Source organism: Podarcis cretensis (genome assembly GCF_951804945.1).
Source record: "Podarcis cretensis genome assembly, chromosome: 13".
Lineage (NCBI taxonomy): Eukaryota > Metazoa > Chordata > Lepidosauria > Squamata > Lacertidae > Podarcis > Podarcis cretensis.
This window is the reverse complement of record NC_137182.1, coordinates 49,662,501-49,689,766: the sequence shown is the minus strand read 5'-3', so window position 1 is coordinate 49,689,766 and position 27,266 is coordinate 49,662,501. Positions and strand designations below refer to the sequence as shown.

Below are 27,266 nucleotides of genomic sequence, written 5' to 3'. Positions count from 1 at the left end.
CACACACACACACACACACTTTCCAAAACTCACGCTAGTCATCGGTTTTCCTGCAAATGACCACAACATGGGATATATCTGAGATGGTTCTCTTTTTATTCAGCCATAGGCCAAACACGCATGCATGGAAATTATTTACACAGGGTTTATCTAACAATGCTAGAGGAAAATGTGGGAGAGGCTGAAGAGGTTGCAATGCCGTAGGAGGGATGGTCATCATTTTTTACCCTGGGATTTCTCCACGGTCCTCTGGGTGAACTTCATGGGGAGGGCTTCGTGGATAACCATGCAGGTGAACGCATTTCCATTGTTCCAGTCAGTTAATGTGATTTTCATGTGGCTGTACATGAAGTAGGAATGGTTGCTGTTGTTCTTCATGACTGGGGTGTTGACATGGTGATCGTCAGGTATAGCGTTGTGATTCTTCAGCCACTGGACAGAAATTGCCTCTGGGGTGAACCCAGTGATCAGGCAGGTGAGGGTCACCATAGGTGGCCGAGTACGGATTTCCTCAGGGTGGGGTCGGAAAAGGTACACCTCAGGAGCATGGACCGTTCCTTTTTGAGATCAGGGACAATATATGTGAGAGAAAAGGAAAGGCAACAGCAGTTAAGTTTAGACCAAATGAGTGGATGCAGTGTTGACAATGAGAGTCCCTGTGATTTTGTTCTCTTGAACCTAGGTACTCCAGACAGGGTTATTGCAGAGAGTGTGTCTCACCTCTGGCTTGTTCATATGCACTTCGTAACAGCAGTATGTTCCCAATAGTTGCTTCACCTGGCTTTTAATGTCATTTGACTCTAAATATTATCTGTTAGATTCTCTGAAGAGCAGTTTATGTCTGTACAGTAGACACAGTGGGGTAAATACTCAATTGCCAACGAGTTGAAGTGCCTTCAGCTGAAGTCACCATCAGTGTGTAGATCTATGTGAAGATCTATAGCATGTGTTGGGCTTGTTTGAGCTGGATGAATGAATAGGAGCACAAACTGGGACAGCAGAGATATGAGGTATATTTATACAGCCCAGTTTCTCAACAGATATACAGAAGTCACCCAGCCCACACAGAATCCCAGTCTTTCCCGAGAAGGTACTGGTATGTTCAAGTTGCAGCATGGCTTGGGGTTGAAAGGTGAAAATCTTGCAAACTTCAAGGAGCAAGCTCTGCACAGTTGCTCCCGAAGCAGTTACCCTGGTGGCTTGTTAAATTTGTGGAGTGGGCCACCAGGGCAAGGACATAAAGATCTGCCTTCATCAGAACTGGCTCAATCCTTCATCTAGCTCAACCAATGTTGGGTAAACATTATCAATAGACAGATTCAGGGGTTTGAAGGATCTGTAATTAGAGATGAAATGGTTTTCATGAGAGTGAAAAGAGTAATGGGAGATGTCTTGGCCCCTGCAGTGGACACAAGCCTTTCTTTCCTTGGTTCCAGCGTTGCCTTCTGATTTTTTTTTTAAATGCATTGCAGGTTTTTCTAGCACCATAAAACATTTGAGCAGAGACAAGGGTAGTAGAATGATTGTGCAAACCTGCACAAGACCTCCACCAGACTGCTTGAAATTGTAACTTGTGTCTCTAGCATAAACTGCAGATTTGCCAAGTTGTGTTGCATTTTCCTTCTGTAACACAAAACCACCAGCCCTGGGATGGGAGACCAACCCTGTTTCCCCCTTACCTGTCGTCTTGGCAATGGTCCTAATGATGGGAGCAGCCAGGCCTGGATATTCCACTTTGCAGGTGAATTCATCTCCCTGTAGCCACGTTGTGGCAGAGAGGGCCTTTGTAGCGGTGAACTTTCCATTAGGCTCTTCTTTTGTTTCCAGTAGTTCTTGGCTCACAGGTCCTGGTGTCTGCCGTGACCAGGTGATTATCAGCCCATCTGTATCTATCAAGTTTTCCACCACGCAGATGAGTTTGGGGTCGCTGTTTACATACAGGTCTTTTGGAGTTGGGAGTATGATTCTTACATCAATGCCAATGGAAGGGCAGGCGGTAGCATCTGGAGGCACAAACTTCATGTTAGTTCTCTATTTGACTCTCACTTCTGCCCATCAGATGTCAAGGAGATAAATAACTATACAACTTTTGGAATACGTCTGAAGGCAGCCTTGTATAGGGAAGTTCTTAATGTTTGATGTTTTATTATGCTTTTCTATTTGTTGGAAGCAGCCCAGAGTGGCTGGGGTAACCCAGTCAGATGGGCGGGGTACAAATATAAATTAATAATAATAATAATAATAATAATAATAATAATAATCTGTTAACAAGGGCATTCCTTGCTCCAGAGTAAAAGGGAGCAAAAACTCCAGACTTGGTACAAATATTAAAAGAATGAAGCTGGTGTTTGTTGCCCATGGTTGTCCTAAAATTAAAAAAGCTCCATATTCCATTGTGAACAATGAGCAGGAACAAACAGTTCCCTGTCACCCCTTTCTACAATATCAGCTTCTGCTATCAAGACTACATTGTTCTATCCAGGAGGTGGTTTACACCATTGACTCAAACTACATGTTGTAGAGGATGGAAAACATCCTCTGACCCTGAAGAGGATAGCATATTTGCCAAGACTTTTCATGGACATCTGGGGCACTCTGATGTCCACTCCCCTATGTCTTCCCTGAGTCCTGCTTCCAGCAGAAATGGAAAACAACTACTCTACTAGTAAGGTCATGTGTTCAAGGCTTAATTCAATGGGACATAATTGAAAGCAGCTATATCTATATATGTATAAATGAAGTGGGAGGAAGCTGCAATCTGGAAGCAGCCCTCCCCCTCACGTTCCAGTCCATGCCCACCAAAACAGAGGGAAACTCAAGTGCCAACTTAGTCAGCTGCTCTTACCTTTACATATCGTGGCTTTGCTCTTCACCTTCGTTTGTGTTGCTTCGTGGAACACCTGGCAGTAGTAGACATTCCCAGCCTGCCAGTCAGCTTGGCTGACATTGGCTGTGCTTGTGGTACTGAAAGTGTATCCGTGGGCATCCTTCTTGGGCTGCTCAGTGAATGAAGGCAGGAGCCCGGCTTGCCCACCCACCAGCCATTCCACTGTCAACGTTTTGGGGTAGAAGCTGGAGATAATGCAGAACAGCTCAATGGTGGCACCACTGGATTTGGAATCGCAGGAGGAATGGAGCAGGCGGACTTCCGGGGCCACTGGTGATTTTGCAGAGGTTCCTACATTATAGAAAGGCAGAGATGGGTGAATCTGTCAGTTATGCTTCCTCTCAGTTGCTTATTTTTCAAGTTTTTTTCCACACCAATCAGCAAACCAGTACTCCTGAAAAGTCATCTGCATTTTAATTCAAACTTCTCCTAATATACACACCTCTGAGTGATATTTTGCCTAATATAAACATTCCTAATGTAACACATTCTTATATATTATTCACACACACACGATATGTATTCTTTGTGCACATTACTTGGCTGATGAACAGCTTTGCACAATTTAAAGAAGTGTAAGTTGGAAATGATGGACATGTTTTGGTTCAAGTACTGCGAATTATGTATATTCGTCTTTAAATATGAAGCAAATTGATATTCTCAACCCATCCATATGTGAGGGGCATTAATACCATTTCTCTGTGAACTTAGTGATCTCTAGTCTGGAACCTGTCTCCTACTCAATGTAAGCCCTGAGGGACCCACTTCGATAGAAGACTGGAGAGTGAGCGGCCACTAATTCATCTGCCATTCGCCACCTTTGTCTCTCCTACTAATCCCAAAGTTTTGAACAGCCTCACCAAGATACTTCCCTACTATTGGTTGCGCAAGTCAATACAAGCAGTTTAAAGGAGCAGGTCATGAATACTATTATCAGCACATACTGTGTGTGGTACACATGCTGGTAACGTTGCCCTGAGAATAAAGCAGCAATAAATAAACTTTAAAAATAAATCACCACAAATTTAACAATTTAAAACTAAAGTGTATTTTTTAAAAAATGCCGCTGGATGTTGCTGTACCTAGCCCCCGAAGATTGAAATCTTAAATGGCACAACCCTAACATCACTTTTAGTGCTGAACAGACAACTCCGAAGCTGTCTTCCACATTTCGTTTGTGAGCCAACGTTGAGCTGCTGCTGCGCTTAACATGCCTTGGTACTAGATAATAACACTACCCAAAGATATTGAATCCATTTCCTGTCTCTCCCAACCCTCGTATTTTACTTTTCTTTCTTTTGCCAGATTGACCATCCATTTGTAGGTTAAAGAGAAAGCAGATAACGAAGACCCAGCCAGACTCACGCTCAATGTCTTTGCTGATTGTGGAGCTGGAAGCTGCATGGGCGACATTGCATTGGAACTTCTCCGATTCCCAGGTGCTGGTTGGGATGGTGAGCTGGCTGGTGAGAGTGTAGAGGCCCCTGGATGAATCCAATTTCGCAGGGAAAGTCCGGATGCCTCTGGAGATGGCTCCCGAATTCCACCGTACTGTGACCGGTTCAGGAAAGTAGCCAGAGACCAGACAACCTATGGAGACCTGGGAGGCAGTAGAGGAGTCTTGGCTACAGGGAGGCAATGGGAAGACCGTTGGGGCTGTGGTGCTCGCTGCAATAAAAAAAAAAAGAGAAATGCATGTTGAGCGTATGCTGTCCAGCAAATGTGGATGTTTTTGTGTTCCTGCAATGCAGAAGTTTAAATAGATGCTGCTTGGGGGTCCCTTTCAATTCTACTATTCTATGATTCCATGAGGTGAGCGGGAGTTGCAGGATCTCATCGCCTCATTTATGCCTTCATCACAACACAGTGAGTGGTAATAAGTGCCTCTAGCACCACATAAGTGCCTCTAGCACCAAACTACAAGAAAAAAGATTCCACCTAAACATTAGGAAGAACTTCCTGACAGTAAGAGCTGTTCGACAGTGGAATTTGCTGCCAAGGAGTGTGGTGGAGTCTCCTTCTTTGGAAGTCTTTAAGCAGAGGCTTGACAACCATATGTCAGGAGTGCTCTGATGGTTTTTCCTGCTTGGCAGGGGGTTGGACTCGATGGCCCTTGTGGTCTCTTCCAACTCTATGATTCTATGATTCACATTCAAGTCAACCTGTTGGTGCTATGTTATCTTCCATAGGTGACAGTTGTACTGTAGGCTAATCTTTATATGTTTTCTCTTATATAGGGAGATATTGACTTTTCTGGTCTAGAGCACCATAGATATGTACGCTTCACCCCTCTGTTCACTCATATCTGCCTCCTTTCAGCCATGCAAGGAAGCCTGCTCAAATTTTGATTAAGATCTTATTAATCCTCAAGACAAATCCTTTCCTCTTAGAGCCAGCATTAACAATAAGAGCCTCAAACCCCGTAAGGGGCCTGGTAAACATTATTTGAGGTGGCGCATTAACCCGAAGACACTTGGGCATGTCTGAGTTCATTCTTATTTTTGCCATTGTCGACAAGTGCTAAGCTCACCTGGAATGAAGAAGGTTCCATGATTGATCTCACTGCTATTTGTTGGGGGGAGGGCAAGGAAATATCTGTTCATTTTCAAGCTTATTTTCTCAGCTATGAGATCTAGAAACCTGCTTTAAGAACAGTGAAAGCTTAGGATGCTGAATTATTTGCAGAATAGACACAGCTGCAAGTTCATCACGTACAGTATGACAATACTGGAGAATTTCTTATTTTACATGGTACGTTGACAAAACAGAGAGGAAGATATGGCAACAGGGGGAGAGAATCTTGCAGCCATTAGATGGGGGATCCTTTCATGCAAAAGGGAGAGGAATGTGAGAGAGTGTGGGGTGTGGGGCTTGGGGGAAAGCAGTAAGGAGAAAGGGGGTCGTTTTGGTCTAGTTGTCACTGTGGTGGCAAATCTGCATCTGCCTATGCCCAAAGGAAAGGGAAGAAATATTTATAGCAAAGGGCCACATCCCTTGTAACCAGGCTTCTAGGGGCCACATTTCATTGGCAGGCAGGACCAAAGGCTAAAAGGCAACAAGGGTGAACAGAGAAACACATGCAGTTCTTACCTTTGTACATCCTAGTTGTAGGAAAGTCAGAATTCTGCACACACATGCCTCTCTATTTCCCCCACCCAGATAAGCAAGAGCCATTATCACAATTCATTGGCATATTCCAACCAGGGAAAAACACTAAAGGTCTGGGGTGGGTCTGGGGAGGGTTTTAAAATTCGGATAGAGGGGCACATTTGCCACCTTGGCAAGAAGGTCCCCACCTCCCCAGTGTTCCCACAAGTGGAAAATGAACAGTGCTTTTAAAAAACAATGTGGAGATTTGTTTTGTTTTTATACAAACTAGAGCCAGGGCTTTTTCGGCTGTGGCTCTGACCTGGTGGAACACTCTGTCACTAGAGACTAGGGCCCTGCGGGACTTGACATCTTTCCGCAGGGCCTGCAAGACAGAGCTGTTCCGCCAGGCCTTTGGCCAGGGCACAGCCTGACTCCCTCCCTTGGCAATCTTCACGGAGCTCTGGCCCAATGGTGGCCAGTGGCTTGAATTTAATTAATTTTATAATGAATGATTTTAGAGTGTTGTTTGTGCTGTACATTTGTACTTTTTTATTGTTGTTACCCGCCCTGAGCCCGGCTTCGGCTGGGGAGGGCGGGATATAAATAAAAATTTATTATTATTATTATTATTATTATTATTATTATTATTAATGAAAGGGTATTAGCTGCATATTACCTCTGAGACCTAGGTTTACTACCTCTAAGAGAACAAGGTATTTGTGTCCATTAGGAGGTGGGGAGCCTTAGGCCAAGAGGGTCTCCTGGACTTCTGCCCCATGACGAAAGCTTCTGGTTGCTCAACAGATTGCAAATCACAAGTGTCTAGACCAGATACATTTACACTTGAAGTTGGCAGCTCCTTCCCTGCTTTTGGGCTGCCCTCGGGTGTCCCCCAGAAAGTTAAGAGGGGAAGCTTTTCCTGCCACAGTGAGAAAGCCTTTAGCTACTGAGTTATCTTGGTTCGGAGTAAGATGAAGGAGAAAAGGTAATAGCCACTTGGATGGCGGACTCGCCACCCACCTGAGAGCAAGTCATTAGATTTGAGCCCCTTTCATCTAACCGAAACCAGTGGGATGAAGCAATCAAGATTTGGATCCTGGCTCAAGATCTATAGCTGCAGTCCTGAATGCACTTGCCTCGGAACACAGTCACACCCACACCATCCACTTAAAGTGCTCTTACATCTCCTTAAAAGTCATGGCTTGCCCCAAAGAATGCTGGGAAGTGTAGCTCTCTGAGGGGTCTCCTAACAGCTCCCAGCACCCTTAAACTACAGTGCCCAGGCTTCTTTAGGAGAAGCCATGAAACAGTGGGGCGAGAGTGCTTTAAATGTATGGTGTGAATGTGACATAGCTTCCTTGAACACTAATAGACTTATGTCTTGAGTCAGCACATGTTTCTCACTCTCTTGGGTGGCGTTTTTTGCTGGCATTGCCCACATCTCAAAATTCCAGGACTCCTTTTAGTTGTGCGACTTCTCTCACTTCCTCTTCGTTCAGCACCAGCTGCAGGTTGCAGGTGTCCTGCATCCTGCTTAGTGCTCCCTCACATACAAACTTGACCGAAACTGGGTAAAAGGACAATAAAATAGTGCTGGTCAACAGAAGAAACAAAAATGGAGAGGCAAGCAAACTGAGATTTTGAACTTCATTAAGTGGCAGTAATAATATGAAGGTGAAGCCAAATCAATTTGTACAGCCAATTGCAACTTGTTTGGAGTTATAAATGTGTAAGATTATCTAGTCTACGGGGTATCAGCAGCTGGTGGTTTATGGGCCCAACCTGCTCCACAAATGACAAAACATTGACCTGATACTTTCCCCCTACTGATAAAAGTGGATGTTCAACTATTCAGCTTATGAGTAACTTTTAAAAATAATAATTCTCCCAGTAACATATGTTATAAAATAGACAAAATTAAAACCAACCATGCAGCAACTCAGTAAAATGATTAAATCAACAAGACACAAATCCACAACAGATAAAATCCAGCCATAATATGAAGCCAAGTCAGTTCGTATAGTCAGTTGCAACGGTTTTTGAGCTCTAACTGTGAAAGATGGTTGTTTGTGGGCCTAACCTATTCCATAATGACAATGCACTGGCCTGCTACTTTCTTTTATCTGATAAAGCAGAGGTTCAACTATTTAGCTTCTAAGTTGTTTATAATAAAAATAGCATATTCCAGGCAGTGTACATAAATCAAACAGACAAAATTAAAATCAACCATGCAACAAATCAGTAAAATGATGAAATCAAAAAAGGCAACCCTACAATACATAAAATCCAGCCAACTACAGCATAGGAGAACTTTCCTCCTGCCATGTTCCCTGTGCCTTTAGTATCTCCCAAGCAGGTGGAAGTTCAGCAGGCATAGCTTTTCAATCTGCTTTTGAAGGCACAGTGAGGTTGTCCCACCCCACCCCTGCCAGCTAGCAGCCCTAGACAGAATCTAGGAGCTATGCCTCCCAGCTCCCTAACCTATCCAGTCAGTTCCAGCTTTCTGAAATGCCTTTGTCCTAAAACAGGCATAGGCAAACTCAGCCCTCCAGATGTTAGCTAGGGGTGATGGGAGTTGTAGTCCCAAAACACCTGGAGGGCCGAGTTTGCCTATGCCTGTCCTAAAACCCACCACCCTTCCAAAGCTAGGGAGAAGCCCCTCTTGGTCTAGTTCTGGTTATGTCTGCTTCTCACACAGTAACCCTGGAGGTCTTACCTCCCTAGGAGAGAATTCAAAAGTTCTGCTGTTCAATACACATCTTTCCTATCCTGATGATCAAACCTAGCTTGCTCTCACTTCAGCTTGCAACCACTAAGAATCATGCTAGGTTTAAACTGTTATGGTCCTTTTCCTTCTCCCAGGAGTGTGCAGTTCCTTGGGGCTGCTTTCTCAGGTGTACCAGATTGCATTTTCCTGCTTAGCTAAACCCCTCAATTACACTACCCTCCTGGGTACAGAACCCAAAAAGTGGTCTTTCAGTGGGTCTCCTGAAACTTCTCCTGCTACTAGGAGTTTTGACAAACCTCCTGTCCTAACCAGTTCAGCCCACTCTTGATAGCAGCTCACTCGAGAGAGATTCCAGGGCTTCAGCGCTTGTGATGCAGCAAAGCTTGGAGATCGTTCTGCTCCAAAGAATACTTTCTGAGCATGGAGTAGAACTTGGGCACCTCAGAGACACTTGGTGCCTAACCTTCTGGTAGGAATTGGGGGGTCTCCAGGCAGAGCTTCAGGCCTGGGTCAGATTTTCCCCATAATCTCCTTGTTCACCCAGCCCCCATGAAGCCTGCTGCTCATCTGGATAGTCAAGGATCTCCCAGTTAAGCACCAGGCTAAAACCAGCGTTTCCGATAGCACCTCCTGCTGCCTACCTGCTTCTTACATCTGAGGGGCAATGAACCCATCATTGGAACCTCCCAGCTCTCAGCCAGCTCCCCTATACCCTGGCTACTCCTGGTTGGCTTCTCCACAGCCTGCTGTTGCTCAGGAAGGTTGCGACTCTGTTTAACACAGGCTTTATTTTGCACAGGCTTTGAGATACTTCCTTACTTCATTGCTGCTTTTCTGAAGCCACTTGTGGATCTGGGAAGCTCAAGCCCCATGGGCATGGGGCAGGCTTTCAGAGATTCCTGTGTTTCCCCAGCAACTTATTTGAAGCCTGATGCTCATTTGAGAGGTTTTGGGGTCCCCCAACTGAGCATTAGGCTTGGGGCAAGATTCTCGGCCAGGCTAGACCCTGCTGCTCATCTGGCGGTAGTGGTTTCAGGAATCTCCCAACCAAGCATTTGGCTGGGGGAGATTTTCAGCCACCCTCCACCCTGACAGATGGAACTCCTAGATGGGCATAAGGTGAGAGCAAGCTCTCAGGCAGTCCCTTTGTTCCTAGCCAGTCCTGGAGCCTGCTGATTGCATTTTTTGGCTGAGCATCAGTCTTGGGGCAGGCATCGAAGATGCCCCATCTTCTGACTGCTTCCCACTAGCTTATATGAAGCCTAACACACAGTTGCATGGCCAAAATCCCCCCCAGCTGAGCAAGTGGCTTGTAGCAGCCACCCAGGCAGCCTCCGTCCAGCTTTTGCAAATCCTAACGTTCAGCTGGGTAGTCAAGAATCTCCCAGGCTCAAAGGAGGCATCCAGGTAGCCTCTCATCTGCTCCCTACCAACTTATCTCCCAGGTGAGCATCAAGCCTGAGCAAAAACCCAAGTAGCCCCACTTTTCTGCTGCTTCCCACATGCTTATGCCAACAATAAGCTGGGTAGACAGGAGTCTCCCAGTGGAGCATGAGGCCCTTGGCCAGCCATCCAGGCTGGTGCCCCACTAGCTGCTCCCCACTAGCTTTTGTGAAGCATTTCACTCTAGTGGGTTGCCACGTGTCTCCCAGCGATGCATCAGCTTGTGGCAAGCATGTGGTAGGCATCCAGACAGCCTAACCCCCCAGCTGCTCCCCTCCCCCAGCTTATGTGAATCCCAACACTTAGGTAGGTGATCAAGAATCTCCTTGCTGAACATCAGGCTTTGGGAGGGATCTGGATTCCCTCTACCAGCTTTTGTGACTCCTAGCACCTGGCTGGGGCTCAAGAATCTCCCAGCTGAGAACCGGGCTCAGAGCAGGAATAGAAGGTAGCCCCTTCCTTGATGTTCCCCACCAGCTTACCTGAAGGCCAGCCTTCAGCTGGGGGAGTCAATAAATCCCTCAGCTGAGCACTGGGCTCACGGCAGGCCTCCAGGCAGCCCCCCACCACTCCAGATGCCCCCCAGCACCTGTAGAACCTTACACTCAGGGCTGGCTTCAAATTTCCTATTGCTCCAGGGTCAGCATCCCTGAACCCTGATGCTAAGCTAGTTACTGAATGATCTCCCAGCTGAGCATCAGGTAGGACAGAGCTCCAGTTTTCCTCCTTGTTCCCTTCCAGATTTCATAAAGCCTGCTGCTATTACATAAAGCCAGGGAATCTCACAGCTGAGCATCAGATGGATTTTACAGAAACTCCTTGTATCCAGCTTGTTTAAAGCCTAGTGCTTAGCTGGGTTTGGGGGGATTTCCCTCCTGAGGATCAGGCTTGGGGCAAGCTTTCAGGTAGCTCCCTTCCTTTCCACCAGCTTCTCAAAAGCCTTACGTTTCTCCTAGAGAGAGCAGGAGTCTCCCAAATGATCATTAGACTTGGCGCAAGTTTTCAGGTACTCCCTACCTGCCAGTAGCTTAAAGCCCACTGCTGAACTGGAGGGGTCAGAAATTTCTAAGCTGAGCATCTGCCTGGGGTAGAATTTCAGCCAATTCCCTGGAAGCCGAATGTTCATTGGGAAGGGAGCTATCTAAAAGTCTGTACTAGCTGACATTCGAGCAAGCTTTTACAGTAGGCAACCTTCTTCTGCCCAACCTACTTCTTAAAAGCTCCACACTCCTCAGGGAGCTCAGGAGTTTCCCAGTAGAGCATGAGGTTCCAGCCAGACTTTCAGCTAGATCCCATGCTTTCCTCCGGCTTTCGGCTAGCTCCCTTCCTCACCACCAGCTTCCCATAAGCCTTACACCCCTTTGAGTGTAAGCGGATCTGACAGCTGACATGGATTTTATAGCACTCCCTTGCACTTGTCCAGCTTGTTGCAAGCCTAGTGCCCAGCTGGGTCCTTGCCATATCCCAGTTGAGCATCAGGCTGGCACAGGTTTTTGGGTAGCTCCCTTCCTCCCCACCAGCTTCCCATAAGCCTTGCACCCCTTCAAGAGAGCAGGAGTCATTAGGCTTGGAGTAAGCTTTCAGGTACCTTCCCTGGCCCACTAGTTTAAAGCCTGCTGCTGAACGGTGAGGTGAGAAATTTCACAGCTGAGCACCTGACTTTCATTTACCTCCTTCCACCCTGCCAATTCGTGGAAGCCAAAAGCCTAGCATTTTAGCAAGCTTTCATGTAGCCTTCTTCTCCCCTACACACTTCTTTGAAGCCCAATACTCATCTGAGGGCTCTGGAATCTCTCAATAAAGCATGAGGCTTCAGCCAGACTGTCGGGTAGCCCCCTTGCCCTCCTCCAGCTTCCTAGCATAATCCATAGCTTGGAGGCAAGAAGCAGCTTGGCAGGTAGCCCTTCAAGGACACAGCTGTGTAACAAGCTTGGGAGGAGTTAGCAAGGAGCCCTGGGGCTTTTCTCACTTACCTTCTTTTGGCCTTTCTGTTGGCTGAGTGGTGGGAAGCTTTCAAGCTGAACATGGTGCATGGTGCAAGGTTCATGTGCCTATGTTGCTCCCTGCCAGCTGTTGCTCTGTCCTGGCATCGGAACATAGGGAGCTGCCTCATACTGAGCCCTGTAGTGCCTACACAAACTGGCAGCAGTGGCTCTCCAAGGTTGCAGGTGGGCTTCTCCCCCAGCCCTCCTGGGAGATGCCAGGAATTCATCCTGGGACCTTCCTCTTGCAGAGCAGCTGTTCTACCACTGAGCTTCAGCCTTTTCCATTTGGCTCTGATAACAGGAGCTAAAGTGGAGCTTCTGGAAGGTTGACCAGTCGCTCTTTATCCTTGAAGTTCTCAGCTCCAAGAGTCAACTGAATGCTGGTCTATAGGGAAGCTGGTGGGATACAGCAAGGCTACCTTGCAGCCTTCTCCAAGCCTCACATGCAGCAGCTCCAAGCCCCATCTACTCTCCCAGGCTCCCTTACATAAAGATGCTCAGTTGGAAGATGGTAGCAAGGGAGACTAGCAATTCAGCATCAGCTAGAAAGCCCAAGAATCAACAGAAGACACCCGAGAACAGGATAAAAATGCTTCTCCTCTTTCTCAGGCATTGTATCGTTCACTTCCTTGCTGAAAAGGCTAGGACATTCCAAGGAGTCCCTTCTCCTGTGGGGTATCTATGTTCCTATCTTCTCAAGAGCCATAATATAAAAATAAAGCTCTCTTTTATTTTATTTATTTATTGTAAAAAAAAAACCTCAAAGCAGTTTTCAAACAGTAAAATTGTAATAAATCTACAACTCTTCTTTAAAACATACAGAAGTTTAAATGCTAAACAGATTAAAATTACCTCACCGATCCCAAGGCTGGAGTTGATTGAAGCAACCTGATCTCTGCTGAATGACCCACAGCCAGTTTCTGTTCGGGATTCATTTCTGTTGCAATGAGGCCTTCAGAGTTTCCCCTTAACCATTCTCTTATGAAGTGCCTTCAAAAAAGAAAATTTCCAGTTAGTGACGTCCTAACTGGCCTGAAGGTGTGAAGGAAAGGTGTGAAAATAAACAAACAATTGAGGTCCAGGGAGCTAATAACTTCCTCTTTTCTCTCTCACATGTTTGACACCTTTTCAAAACCCAAAGATTTCATTGCTGAGAAAAACAAGGCTGTGTGAACTACACGGTTCGGGTGAATCTCACTTGCAAAAACTCAAACCGTTTTGTTTTTATTTAGCCATGTTCACACTAATTAGTCATTGTGTTTCACCACATAACCGCCGCACCCTGTTTTCTTCTGTCCAAAAATTGGAAAAAAATACATTTCATCACGTAATTGGCTCATGGTATAATTCTGTTCATCCCGCCAGTTAAACAGAGCAATGTATTAACCAGTGGCATATGGATATGCATTTTTATCTTTCAGCATCCATCCCTTGGGCTCCATTCACCACTGTGCACCCACTAGGCCTCAGGCCCCTTCCTTTCCTTATCCAGCTGCCGGTGCCCCTGCTCCCCTCAAAACCACGTTGAAGAACCAGAAGGTGCAGAAGTCTTGGTCATGAGCTCCCAGGCCACCTTGGCCACTTCCCTGGGCTTGACCGGTAGTTAGTTAAGCTTAACAGGTGTTTGTTTTTCTAGTCTTGGGGTCACTCAAGGTGATGCAAAGATATCAAGGATTCCAGGGGAACAAACAAACTCAGGCTGCAACCCTATGTGGACTTGGCAGGGAGTCAGGCCTGTTGTCATTCACCTTGTTCACCTCAACCACCAATGAGTCCCATTGAAACCCCAGTGGGGTTTTCTTCTGCGTATGCATGTATAGGTTTGCACCATCCAACCTGGAGAATTTAGTGAAGTATGATTTTGTTGTGAATGGAACTTACACCCAAGTTACAGTGGTACCTCTGGTTAAGAACTTAATTCGTTCTGGCGGTCCGTTCTTAACCTGAAACTGTTCTTAACCTGAGGTACCACTTTAGCTAATTGGGCCTCCTGCTGCTGCCATGCTGCTGTGTGATTTCTGTTCTCATCCTGAAGTAAAGTTCTTAACCCGAGGTACTACTTCCGGGTTAGCGGAGTCTGTAACCTGAAGCGTTTGTAACCCAAGGTACCACTGTATAAGGACAACGCCGTCAAAGAAGCCAACTCAAGCTCAAGGGCCATGCTAGGCCTTACTTAGTGCTAGGCCTCACCCCCCATTTATTGATATTAACCATTTTTTGGTAGCAGATTTTGCTCCCTCCAATAGTTGTAAATTCTTACTTCCAATCCAATACTTCATATTGATTGAATTGTGAAGACAATATATCTGTTCTACAATAGGACTTCTTCTGGTTTCTCTTCTTCCCATAGGAGCCAACTCCTAGGGGCCGAGGGGGCATTAGCTCCCCCAATAAAATATTTGAGGACCCCCCTAAGTTGATGGGCATTGCTGTTCAAATGGTGTGCATGCACCACATCATGTGATTGATTATGCATGGTGGGGCATACCTAGGTCCCCCCAATATTTTATTCAAGTTTGCACCGTTGCTTCTTCTGCCTCCAGCTCCCCCTCCATGTCCCCTCAGATCTGCTCTGGAGGGTCCCTCAACCTTATGGAACACATTTTGGGCCATGCAGAAGACAGAGGAGACCCATTGTGTGAGCAGGTGTCTGCTTGCTTCGTTCTCCTCAGTTTATGGAAAAATGTACTCAGCAGCTTGAAATTTCATTTATCTATTTATTATTTAGAAACAAAATAGCCAAACAACACATAAAATGGCAACCAGCAGAATGTCTCCCCTGTCCCACACTCCAACATATTGCAAGACGTGTTTTTGGAACCAATTCTTCCCTTCTGCAAAAAATCACCCCTCTGAGAGGACTTGGGCAGCTGTGGTATCGACCCCCTTCACAGCCTTTTCAGATATTTATGCTTTTCTCCCACTGGCTGAGGCTCCTCATAGGCTCTTTCCCCCCTTCTGTACCTTGAAATTAATTTACACGGCAATAGCTTGTCCTGCCCTGGTTAATGCAGCAAGGTGGGTTAGTCAACAGACTGCAGCAGTTTCCCTTTAAAATAGTGTTTTCAACTCAAAACGCTCTGGGTGCCTTTGGGGTGTGTTTTTGGGCATGAATTGGCAACTATGTATCTTTCCCAAAATCTCATGTTCCAAATTGTTGAGTACTGCCCTTAGAGGCTTAGGAGTCCAGTCAGAAGGAAAGTTTTGCATACCCGCCAGGTGTCCCGGGAAAAACAGGACATCCCAGTTTTTCAGTGAGATTGTGGAGGCCGTTTTGGGTGCCGTGATCTCGTGTGCTGTCATGCCACACTCTCACCCCACAAAAATCACTTCGGGGGAATGAGATTGCAGCACGGGTCACATGACTTGCCCGGGAGCACATCCTGGAAGACGGTTGTCCCATTTTTTTATCTGAAGAAGTTGAACGGTATGGTTTTGGGTCTTCAGATGGCTCCATAAAAGACTAAAAATTCTGCGAAGTGAGAAGTGGCTATTAACTATTTTGGACAGCAAGGTTCTGATTCTTAAAAAAGACTCTCCACAGCAGTGGACAACCATGTTCAACAGAGCTTTAATTTATTACTTATTTCTTTTCAAGCAAGGAATAAAGAGGTTAATTTCATCAAGGCTAAAATCCATAGCACACATTTCATCTTCTGATGCTTGCCACTGATAGCAACATGGCTGTAGGCTGGTATTGACATTTGAATAAGTCATCCCCAGAACAGATGTGTCCTGTTTATGCTAGCAAATGTGGCCAGGCATGTGTTTCCACTTTCAGCCCAAGGCAAGTGCTGCTAGTCAGATGGAGACAGGCAGATGTGATGTGTGGGGCTTTCAGTAGAAACTCATTTCCTTATGTGCAGTGAGTCAGCTAAAAATGTCATAAGGCATGTGTTTGCTGTGGGAAACCAAAGTGAATAGCAAGTTGGTAATGGAAACCCTCCTTTGTAAAAAAAAATACGCTCCTTAATTTTATGTATATGAATTAAAGAGAGGCTGACATATCCCCATGTCCGATATGGAAAACTGAGGCACAGCTTATGCTTGGGGTCTATCACGGTTAAAGTGCATTCTCACACAGAGAAAAATGACAAATATATGAGCCCATCACTTGGTTGACACGATCACTCCTGAGTGTCCTGTCTAGTGTTTGGGAGCCCGAGCATCACCTTAGCACTCTGAGGAGCTCCCAGCTAGTCCTAAATCAGAGTAGACCTATTGAAGTTAAAAGATATAACTGAGTTTAATTGATTTCAATAGGTCTACCCTAAGCAGTACTTAGTTGAATACAAAACCAAAAAAACTGATGTTCACCTGTGGTGTAACGCATTTTGATGGCATTGCTGCCTGCTCCACTGTGGGGAAAGGGAGTTCTTTTTTCTATTTGTTCTTGGGAAGCTCTTAAAAAAAAAACTTTTCAAGAGATAAAGCTTTTTTTAGTTATAAAAAGGGTGTTTCTTGAATAAACTGAACCCTTTCTTGCCTCTGGATGCAGTGTGGGATATACTTAAAACTAGAAAAGTAGTTACAGTACCAATTCAGAAGGAATGTAAAATGTTCATGAGAAATGTAAGCTTAATGTACAGCAAGAGTAAAGGCAAACATTCTATTTGATATATGTGGTACAATACTCTGTCTACTGCATTCAGAGTTGAAATTGCAATATCCTCTTTTTGGGTTTTGACTAGGTAGGCAACAATAGCTAAAATGAAATTTGACCACGACTGAGTCACAGCGATGGGCGGTATGCAATGCTAGTCCTAAATCAGAGTAGACGCATTGGAGTTAAGAGGGATAATTGAGTTTAATTAATTTCATTAGGTCTACTTTAAGTAGTACTTAGTTGAATACAACACACACACACACACACACACACACACACTGAATGGAGGCAAAATTAAAGCATACATGTTTGAAGGATAAACAACCAGTCCAATAGGTCCAGTTCAAATGGAACACTGGCAGCAAAAGGCCATGCATGTCTAGTCATATATTAGTCCCGTTTAGTTTGATAGGACTTGCTCCCAGATATATGATGAGACAAAGCAAGACAGAAATGTCATCTGTCCAGTCAACCTTTCCCCAAAAGTGAATGGAGAAATATTAAGTCCTTGATTGTGCTGGTGATGAAAGAATGTACAGTCTTTTATGTTAGGCAACTTATTGTCCCTCTTCAGATGACCCTTCACTTTGTTATTTCACCTGGAATTGGAAAACAACCATAATTAATGTCATGGAAAAAAATAATGTCACACAACACTCCGCTGTTTCACAACCTCCTGTCCCGTTCACCACTGCCATTTAGTGATGTAATAAAGCTGTCTTTCAACAGCATAGGGAGGTTTTTTTTTGCTGGGTGGAAACAATGGTTTGGAGTTCCTGGAAGACTGGAACTGACAGGAGGGTTATCTACATTGCTTAGAGTGCTGGATCTGTACAGGTTCTGCTTGAAATTGCTGAAATACAGTCGTACCTCAGAAGTTGAACGGAATCCATTCCGGAAGTCCGCCCAACTTCCAAAACATTCAGAAACCAAGGTGTGGCTTCTGATTGGCTGCAGGACATTTGGGTTCCAAAAAATGTTTGCAAACCGGAACACTCACTTCGAGGTTTGTGGCATTCAGGAGCCAAAACGTTTGAGTCGCAAAGCGTTCGACTTCCAAGGTACGACTGTATATCCCTACAGTGAGGGGGAAATGCATTATCAAAGCTCTGAATATTTAATCTGCATCTTTGACAAATATTCCTTTGACTTGTATAACCTGAACGCTTTGGAAAATAATGGTCTTTTCTAGAATCTTGGCTTGGCCTACCCCATGAAGACCATAGTACCTGCATGTAGCTTTTGTGTTCTCTCATTTCTCCCTTATCCTGTCTGCTACGAGTTACTATTGATCATTTTTACTATCTCCCTCTGCCCCATATATCTTACCTTGAAGACAGTTACAGTGACACTGTAGAAAACGCTCACGAGGAAAAGGATGATGAAAGTGGAAAGGATTAATGAGATGTTTTGGAGTTCTTCATCGTCATCAGTATCCACGATCACATCTAGGTAAGCTTTAGATGATACATGCAGATCAGATTTTTCTGCAGTTTAGAAACATGGGGAGGTCTCAGTGTAGCCAAGCGACACAGGGGACAAAACTGGGTTACATAAAGCGTGTGAGGAACTGTGGAAAAGATACTTAGGGAGACAAGAGAATTCTTATTTTTTGGACTGTGCACAATCAAACATTGATGCTGACGGGTGACAGGTGGTGTTGAGAAAAGGCAAGGGGTGCTGATTTAGCTAAGGATTGGAATGGTAGCATGCTGCACCAAGGGGCATTAAATATTGTGAATGGTTTACTGTTTCCTCCTTTGGTTGTCCTGGCAGCATGATGCTGATTTTGCCTACATCTAATATGCAGTTTAGTGATGTATGGAAGTGAAAGCTGGACCATAGAGAAGGCTGATTGCCGAAGAATTGATGCTTTTGAATTCTGGTGCTGGAGGATACTCTTGAGAGTCCCATGGACTGCAAGAAGATCAAACCTACCCATTCTGAAGGAAATCAGCCCTGAGTGCTCACTGGAAGGACAGATCCTGAAGCTGAGGCTCTAATACTTTGACCACCTCATGAGAAGAGAAGACTCCCTGGAAAAGACCCTGATGTTGGGAAAGATGGAGGGCACAAGGAGAAGGGGACGACAGAGGACGAGATGTTTGGACAGTGTTCTCGAAGCTACCAGCATGAGTTTGACCAAACTGCGGGAGGCAGTGGAAGACAGGAGTGCCTGGCGTGCTCTGGTCCATGGGGCCACAAAAAGTCGGACATGACTAAACAACTAAACAACAGCAACAATAACATGCAATTAACTCAAAGAGCCATAAATCTTTTAGGAGTTCTGCATGGCACGGTCTGCTTGCTGAAGGGAGTCTAGAAGCCCTTATTCAACATGATGCTCTCTTAACCACGAAGAGCCCTCAGGAATTTTGCAATAACTGCCCACCCAGCCTGGGTGATTTTTGAGTTGTTGTTGACATAGCATCGTACACAGGATTGCATATTGTATTGTATTATACAGTAAGTTGCAAGTGTAGCCTGTCTTACTGAGCCTACATCTTTAAAGTAGAATGCAACTTTAATGAATAATGAGCGTACATTAATGATGAAATATACGGGAGGAGATGTCTCAACCATGAGACACATTTATAAGTTTATCTTATGATTCGAAGATGGGGATCATTTGGAATTTTTCAACCAATGTTTTGCCACAGAGTATGGATGCCCATCTTCCCAAAATAGCATTCCATTTAGCATACTGTGTAACACTTATGAACCTACAGATGGCCTTACATGAGTATCTCAGCTGTCATCAGTACTGTATGTGTGACAAAATGAGAGAGAAAGGTTGAACATTTGTCATCTGTTCATAAATTCGGAACTCAACCTGCTCCATCATATTGGTGTGACCTATTTTGTGTATGTGTGTACAGATACAAGCCTTTTATCCTGTAGATTCCTTTTAGTTTTTATCTCCAGTAATATGCATGGACATTCTAAACCTTTGTTTATTAGAAGCAAATAGGGGATTCTGTGCAGCAAAGGTGTCAGCAGAACAAACAACTCCAGGTACCTGAGGCAAGTCTCTGTGGGAGAAGGCTGTTCCTGCTCCAGGAGCACTATCCAATTTAACCAGACTCCATATATGAAAGGAACCTAAGAATGAAAAGCACTCATCTTCCCAAAAGAAATTGCTTTGGGCTGCACCTCAACACCAACCAGTACTGAAGAAATCCAAGTGCTCTCCTGGGCTCCACATTCTACTGTGGCTGAGATGCTTGCTGATATTGTTTTTGGCTTTCTACAGCCTACCATTACCAAGAAGAAGTGAGAAAATTGTTATGAGTGAGGAGAACAACTTTTGCAACTTTTGCTTAACATGAATGAAAGAATTGGCCTAGTTTTTTTCACCGCCTTGCCTTCCTCAGTGTTGTTTGGAAGAGTGGAAAGGAGGTATGGCACATGGGTGACCTATACTTCCAAACAGGCATGTGTCCCTAGCCTTGTTTATTTTCCTAGCTCCTGATACACCAGAGGCAACTGCGCTTGCTGTCCTGAGACAGTGACTATGGAAAAGGAAATCCTTTGTAAGATCTGCCGTGGACTATTTTTGGGGGGGAAGGGGGAGGGGAGCAGATGGTGGGAAGGCAGGGACAATATATTATATTTTAAGGAAGAGTGCTGGAGTAGCAGCAGCTCTGGGTCCCTCTAATCTTTTCTGTAGTCCTGTGAGTGACTACATCTCTCTGTAAGGATAGTGGAAGATTTGACCTAGCCAAGGATTCTGAAGGTCAGAGATTTGTGTGTGTGTGTGTGTCTGAATGAATTCAATAAATTAGTTCTTGTCAATATTCTGTTTTAAATGTAGAATAATAGAAGAAGACCCCTGCAGGATCAGGCCAAAGGCCCATTTAACATTGGGTACTCCCAGTGGTCAACTGGATACATTTGGGAAGCCCATGAACAGGACCTGAATGCAACAGTGGTTCCCACCGCCAGCAGCAATTGGTATTCAGAGGCAGATTGTCTCCAACAGTGGAGATGGAATACTAATACTAATACTAATAATAATAATACCCTGAGAATTTGGCTGGGTTTTCCCAGCCCCTCTGGGGAACATAGCCATTGTAGGTAGTAGCCATTGTCAATGATAACAAAAGCAACCATAACATTGATTGATTGATTGATTGCTATATATTTATATGCCCTGCTTGTTAATGAAGCTCTAGATTCTTCCATCATGAGGAACCTAATGGACAAAGTAATGTCTGGAAACAGTGAGTCCTGCAAACACAATCATGGAAGATTGGGTGTCTAATGCTTCTATCACCCTCTGAAAATTCCAGATCATATTTGAGAAGATGCTGTGAGTAGAAGCTTTCCCATCCAATTCCCATCCAATTCAAAGGGGGGTAGAGACCTCATCTCATGTTTGTGTGACTGGGGATTAAAATTAACCCCCTTATCACCATTTCTAACCACAAGACAGAATTATCTTCTTATGTTTCAATAAACTTTCTTTATTTCAAACTATTGTTTTACTTCAAAGAGATGAGGCTAGTTAATTCTACAACATTCAGGGTACATCACCCCACTTTTCTTCCACAAAAGGCCAATAATTAAACAAATGGAGACACAAGAAGGGAAAGCAGATGCTGGCAGAATTAGGAAGCTGAGAAAGATGTGCAGGAGGTTTGACAAGAATGGCTATTGGCAAGTGCTGGCTATGTCGGAGAGCATGAGGGAGACGTTGACAACGGTTGGTTTACCCGTATTTTTGTCTATGGTCTTCTGAGATGCCTGGAGGGGCAACATCTCATGCCCCACCATGCAACTGTAAGTATTTCCAGAATTCCACTCTTCTGCGTTGACGTTCAGCATGCTATAGGCATAATACCGCTTGGGTGCCTTGGACTCCTGGGTGGCTGTGCTGGTGAAGTATTTGGAATCATCCACAGGCTCATCATTCCGCAGCCATTTGACAAAGAAGTCAGAAGGGGAGAAATCTTTCACCAAACAAGTGACGGTGGCTGTTTCCTGCAGAGCCAGCTGATCCGAAGGAGGAGGAAGGATGTAGATATGTGGAGCAGAGGGGTTGCTATCTGGAAGGTTAAAGGAGGGGGGATGAAGAGATTATCAAATGCATGGTTTTAAAAGTACATTGCTAACCATCTTGTTTCCTTCCTTTCTTAACCATGATCTCATTTGTTTGGTTTGAGAGAGTCAGATGAAGACATATAAGATGAATGGTAGAAGTCTTCTAGCAGGGTGACCTGGACATTGAGCAAAGATGACCAGATGCAATGGCTTTCTAAATCTGGATTTTTATTAAAGACTGTGATGACATGGTTCATGTTCCCACTAAGCACATGCAGACACATCTTCTCTTCATTGCTGAGGTTGGCTTAGAATGGGAGCTTCATCTACTCTACGAGCAGTCTTGTATCATTTATGACCCATTAAGCCACATGGACAATACCAAGGATTTTTGATAGCCTACTAGGAGCTAAATTGTTGTTCTGTTTTGGTTGCCTGTCTGAAAAAGGCACATGAAATGCCACACAATACATGGCTGGTGGGTTGTCTTTGTCTTCGTGGGCACAGCTTGTCCCTAAACTGAAGGCCATGAATACAGTTTTATGCTGCAGGTTGGTGTAACCTGAAATTTGCAAACTGAAACTAAGTGGTGAAATATTTTTGCCTTGGAAGTTGGAAACCCACATTTGAATTTCTTAAAGTTCACACTGGTTGGCCTCAGTCACACCATTGTAACTCAGTTTGGTCTACCTCATTAGACATCCAGTGCATTAAAAGGAACTATTAAAATAATAAGTATGAGCAAAAGAAGTACTAACTGAAATTAAAGCAACTGAAATGGAGACAGCTTTACGTCTGCCATAGGCATAGATTCAGGTATCAAATCAGCCATTCCCAAAATGCTACTCTCCTGACATTTTGGACTCTGATACATATCTGCCCTAGTTAGCATGACCAATAGTCAAAGATGATAGAAATTTTAGTCCAGAATCACTGGAGGCCACCAGGTTGGGAAAAATCTATACTTAATGATTGTTAGGGCAGAAGAAAACTATTCTGAGCCTTTCTGAAGTCTGGTAAAGCCAAAGTCCTAATAAAGTGACATTGAGCGCTGTTAGCCATTTTTCTAAGATGATGTAAAATAGACACCTACCTTGAGGCTTGTGCAGGGATCTGACTTCCATTGAGGGAAATAAAGCTGGGTGAATAATTTTGCATTTGAAAGTTTCCCCTTTGTTCCACTCATCTGCACACACCGTAGCTACTGCATCCTTGAACAGTAGCCCACTGCTTTCTTGTTCTTGGGAAGGTTTAAGGATAGTCTCTAGGGGTGTGTCATCATCTGCTCGTGTCCAGGTGACTTTCAGCTCCTTAAGATCTTGCTCCTCAGGTATGTTCGAAATTCTGCAGGTCAGATTGGCCATCTTGGTTTGGAAAATATCAACAAAGGAAGGCTGGATGGTCTCAATCTTGACAGGGACAAGGAGATCTAAAAAAGAAGAAGAGCATTCAGTTCCACAGCAGACCAACTTCTATTGACACCTCAAACCCTGTTTTTTCTTAATCCCCAACATATATCTGATTCAATCAATCAATCAGTTTATTACAGTCATAGACCAGCAGTCAGAGAATAGAATATTAAGTGGGTAAAAAACAAAACTGATAATTAAAACAGATAAAAACTAAAAACAAATAAAAACATTCAGTTAGAACAACTGTAAGAGGGTCAGAACTAAAAGACGTGCAGTTAAAACAGACAATTAAAACAGTTCTATTTTTATGGCCAACTAAAATTGAGAATTTCTCCATCCTTTGTGTGCTCCACATAGATTGGAGAAGGTCTTGTAGATAGGAGTCCTTGCCAGCTGCTGCACAAGTGTGTTTCCTTAGTGATCCACTGATCTGCCAGATCTAGAGTTTCTACACTGTGCTTTGTAAAACCCCAAATACAGAAAGCCTTCATTAGGGGAAATATTAAAAACAAAATACAAGGAGACTTTGTTTGTTTTTTGTCTATAAAAATAATGTCAGAATTGGCTCAGTAGAAAAAAATGGGGGCAATGACTGCCATAATATCTCACGTAACACTAAAACCAAGGTTGGATCTACTCCAGCAGTATCCTAGAACATGCTGAAGGATACTTTTTCTGCAGTATGTGTCTTCAGATCTTGCCCTAGAATCTGTTTCGGTAAGATAACTCAGTATTCTAGAGCAAGTCCACCTCTGGTTTAGCCTGTAGACATGTATAGATTATGATGAAATCCTAGATGAGTTTTAGTGAATAAACTAGAATCTCTGCCGTGTTAATAAACAAATATTCCCAGAATGCAACCAAATATATTGAGTGCTTCTTCCTGAGGACAAGATTAGATCTGCCCCGGTTGCGTTGGAATGGCAAACCAGTTTCTGGATGGAATTTTCAACTTACTGCCACAAATAAGGGGTTTGCTGATGTTCCTTATCCCATTGAATTTCTCGTTGAACACCTATTTAGCATTCTGTTCTCCCAGTGGTCAACTGGATACATTTGGAAAGTCCATGAGCAGGACTTGAATGCAACAGTGGTTGCCAGCAATCGGTATTCAGAGGCAGATAGTCTCCAACAGTGGAGGTGGAATGATAATGATAACGATAATGATGATAATGATGATGATGATAATAATAATAATAATAATAATAATAATAATACCCTGCTGATTTGGCTGGGTTTTCCCAGCCCCTCTGGGGAACATAGCCATTGTAGGTAGTAGCCATTGTCAATGATAACAAAAGCAACCATAAGATTGATTGATTGATAGATTGATTGCTATATGTTTATATGCCCTGCTTGTTAATAAAGCTCTAGATTCTTCCATCGTGATGGACCTAATGGACAAAGTTATTTCTGGAAAGAGTAAGTCCTGCAAACACAGTCATGGAAGATTGGGTGTCTAATGATTCTATAACAATGTGAAAATTCCAGATCATATTTGAGTGGGTAGAAGCTTAATTTCTCATCCAATTCAAAGGTGGGTAGAGACCTCATCTCACGTTTGTGTGACTGGGAATTAACATTAACCCCCTTATCACCATTTCTAACCACAAGACAGAATTATCAATTATCTTCTTATGTTTCAATAAACTTTCTTTATTCCAAACTATTGTTTTACTGCAAAGAGATGAGGCCAGTTAATTCTACAACATTCAGGGTACATCCCCCCTCTTTTCCTCCACAAAAGGCTAATAATTAAACAAATGGAGACACAAGAAGGGAAAGCAGATGCTGGCAGAATTAGGAAGCTGAGAAAGATATGCAAGAGGTTTGACAAGAATAGCTATTGGCAAGTGCTGGCTATGTCGGAGAGCATGAGGGAGACGTTGACAACGGTTGGTTTACCCGTATTCTTGTCTATGGTCTTCTGAGACATCTGGAGGGGCAACATCTCATGCCCCACCATGCAACTGTAAGTATTTCCAGAATTCCACTCTTCTGCGTTGACGTTCAGCATGCTATAGGCATAATACCGCTTGGGTGCCTTGGACTCCTGGGTGGCTGTGCTGGTGAAGTATTTGGAAGCATCCACAGGCTCATCATTCCGCAGCCATTTGACAAAGAAGTCAGAAGGGGAGAAATCTTTCACCAAACAAGTGATGGTGGCTGTTTCCTGCAGAGCCAGCTGATCCGAAGGAGGAGGAAGGATGTAGATATGTGGAGCAGAGGGGTTGCCATCTGGAAGGTTAAAGGAGGGGGGATGAAGAGATTATCAAATGCATGGTTTTAAAAGTATCTTGTTTCCTTCCTTTCTTAACCATGACCTCATTTGTATGGTTTGAGAGAGTCAGATGAAGACATAAGATGAATGGTAGAAGTCTTATATCAGGTGACCTGGGCATTGAGCAAAGATGACCAGATGCAATGGCTTTCTAAATCTGGATTTTTATTAAAGACTGTGATGACATGGTTCATGTTCCCACTAAGCACATGCAGACACATCTTCTCTTCATTGCTGAGGTTGGCTTAGAATGGGAGCTTCATCTACTCTACGAGCAGTCTTGTATCATTTATGACCCATTAAGCCACATGGACAATACCAAGGATTTTTGATAGCCTACTAGGAGCTAAATTGTTGTTCTGTTTTGGTTGCCTGTCTGAAAAAGGCACATGAAATGCCACACAATACATGGCTGGTGGGTTGTCTTTGTCTTCGTGGGCACAGCTTGTCCCTAAACTGAAGGCCATGAATACAGTTTCGATGCTGCAGATTAGTGTGACCTGAAATTTGCGAACAGAAACTAAGTGGTGAAATATTTTTGCTTTGGAAGTTGGAAACCCACATTTGAATTTCTTAAAGTTCACACTGGTTGGTCTCAGTAGCACCATTGTAACTCAGTTTGGTCTGTCTCATTAGGCACCCAGAGAAATAAGAGGAACTATTAAAATAATAAGTGTGATAAAAAAGTACTACCTGGAATTAAAGCAATTGAAATGGAGACATCTTTAGGTCTGCCAAAGCCTTAGACTCAGGTATCAAATCTGAGATTCCCAAAATGCTACTCTCCTGATATTTTGGACTATGAAAGATATCTGCCCTAGTTTGCATGACCAATAGTCAAAGGTGATAGAAATTTTATTTTTATTTTTTAACAATTTTTCAGTTTATTCATATGCTGAGAAACATATATGCCATATAAACAAATAACAAATAAACATAACAAAATAGAAGAAAGAAAAAGAGAAAAGGGGAAAAAAGAATGCTAAAAATAAATATATATCTAAAAAATAAGCGATATATGTAACCAAATATTCATATCCATTAGAAATTTTAGTCCAGAATAGCTGGAGGACACTAGGTTGGGAAAAATCTATACTTAATGATTGTGAGGGCAGAAGAAAACGAGTCTGAGCCTTCTGGAGTCTGGTAAAGCCAAAGTCCTTAAAAAAAGTGACATTGAGGGTTATTAGCTATTTTTGTAGGATGATGTAAAATAGACACCTACCTTGAGGCTTGCGCAGGGATCTGACTTCCATTGAGGGAAATAAAGCTGGGTGAATAATTTTGCATTTGAAAGTTTCCCCTTTGTTCCACTCATCTGCACGCACCATAGCTACTGCATCCTTGAACAGTAGCCCACTGCTTTCTTGTTCTTGGGACGGTTTAAGGATAGTCTCTAGGGGTGTGTCATCAACTGCTTGTGTCCAGGTGACTTTCAGCTCCTTAAGATCTTGGTCCTTAGGTATGTTCGAAATTCTGCAGGTCAGGATGGCTGTCTTGGTTTGGAAAATATCAGCAAAGGAAGGCTGGATGGTCTCAACCTTGACAGGGACAGGAAGATCTAAAAGGAAGTAAGAAGAGCATTCAATTCCACAGCAGACTAACTTCTATTGTCACCTCAAAACCTGTTTGCCCTTAATCTCCAACATATATCTGATTCAAACATCCAATGTAAACAAGAGTTCTATTCTTATGACCAACTAAAATTGAGAATTTCCCCATCTTTTGTGTGCACCACATAGATTGGAAAAGGTCTTGTAGATAGGAGTCCTTGCCAGCTGCTGCACAAGT

The 27,266-nt window shown here is 43.8% G+C and overlaps 1 long non-coding RNA gene and 2 gene segments (V, D, J or C); all 3 read right to left on the bottom strand.

Moving 5' to 3' along the window:
- Nucleotides 1-79: 79 nt before the first annotated feature.
- Nucleotides 80-12,181, bottom strand: LOC307201671 (Ig gamma-2C chain C region-like). The segment is given in 6 exons: nucleotides 12,122-12,181; nucleotides 9,358-9,475; nucleotides 4,253-4,555; nucleotides 2,846-3,178; nucleotides 1,680-2,003; nucleotides 80-557 (listed from the first exon to the last, which is right to left on the bottom strand).
- A 2,655-nt stretch (nucleotides 12,182-14,836) lies between these two features.
- LOC307201901 lies at nucleotides 14,837-18,562 on the bottom strand. Its single transcript, XR_013832779.1, has 2 exons — nucleotides 18,069-18,562; nucleotides 14,837-17,338 (listed from the first exon to the last, which is right to left on the bottom strand). It is a non-coding gene; the product is annotated as an uncharacterized lncRNA (long non-coding RNA).
- Nucleotides 18,563-20,851: 2,289 nt separating this feature from the next.
- Nucleotides 20,852-27,266, bottom strand: part of LOC307201889 (Ig mu chain C region-like) — an 86,047-nt gene continuing 79,632 nt past the window's right edge. The window contains exons 6-9 of the C gene segment in view: nucleotides 26,701-27,036; nucleotides 25,100-25,432; nucleotides 22,876-23,211; nucleotides 20,852-21,787 (exon numbers count right to left, since the gene is read on the bottom strand).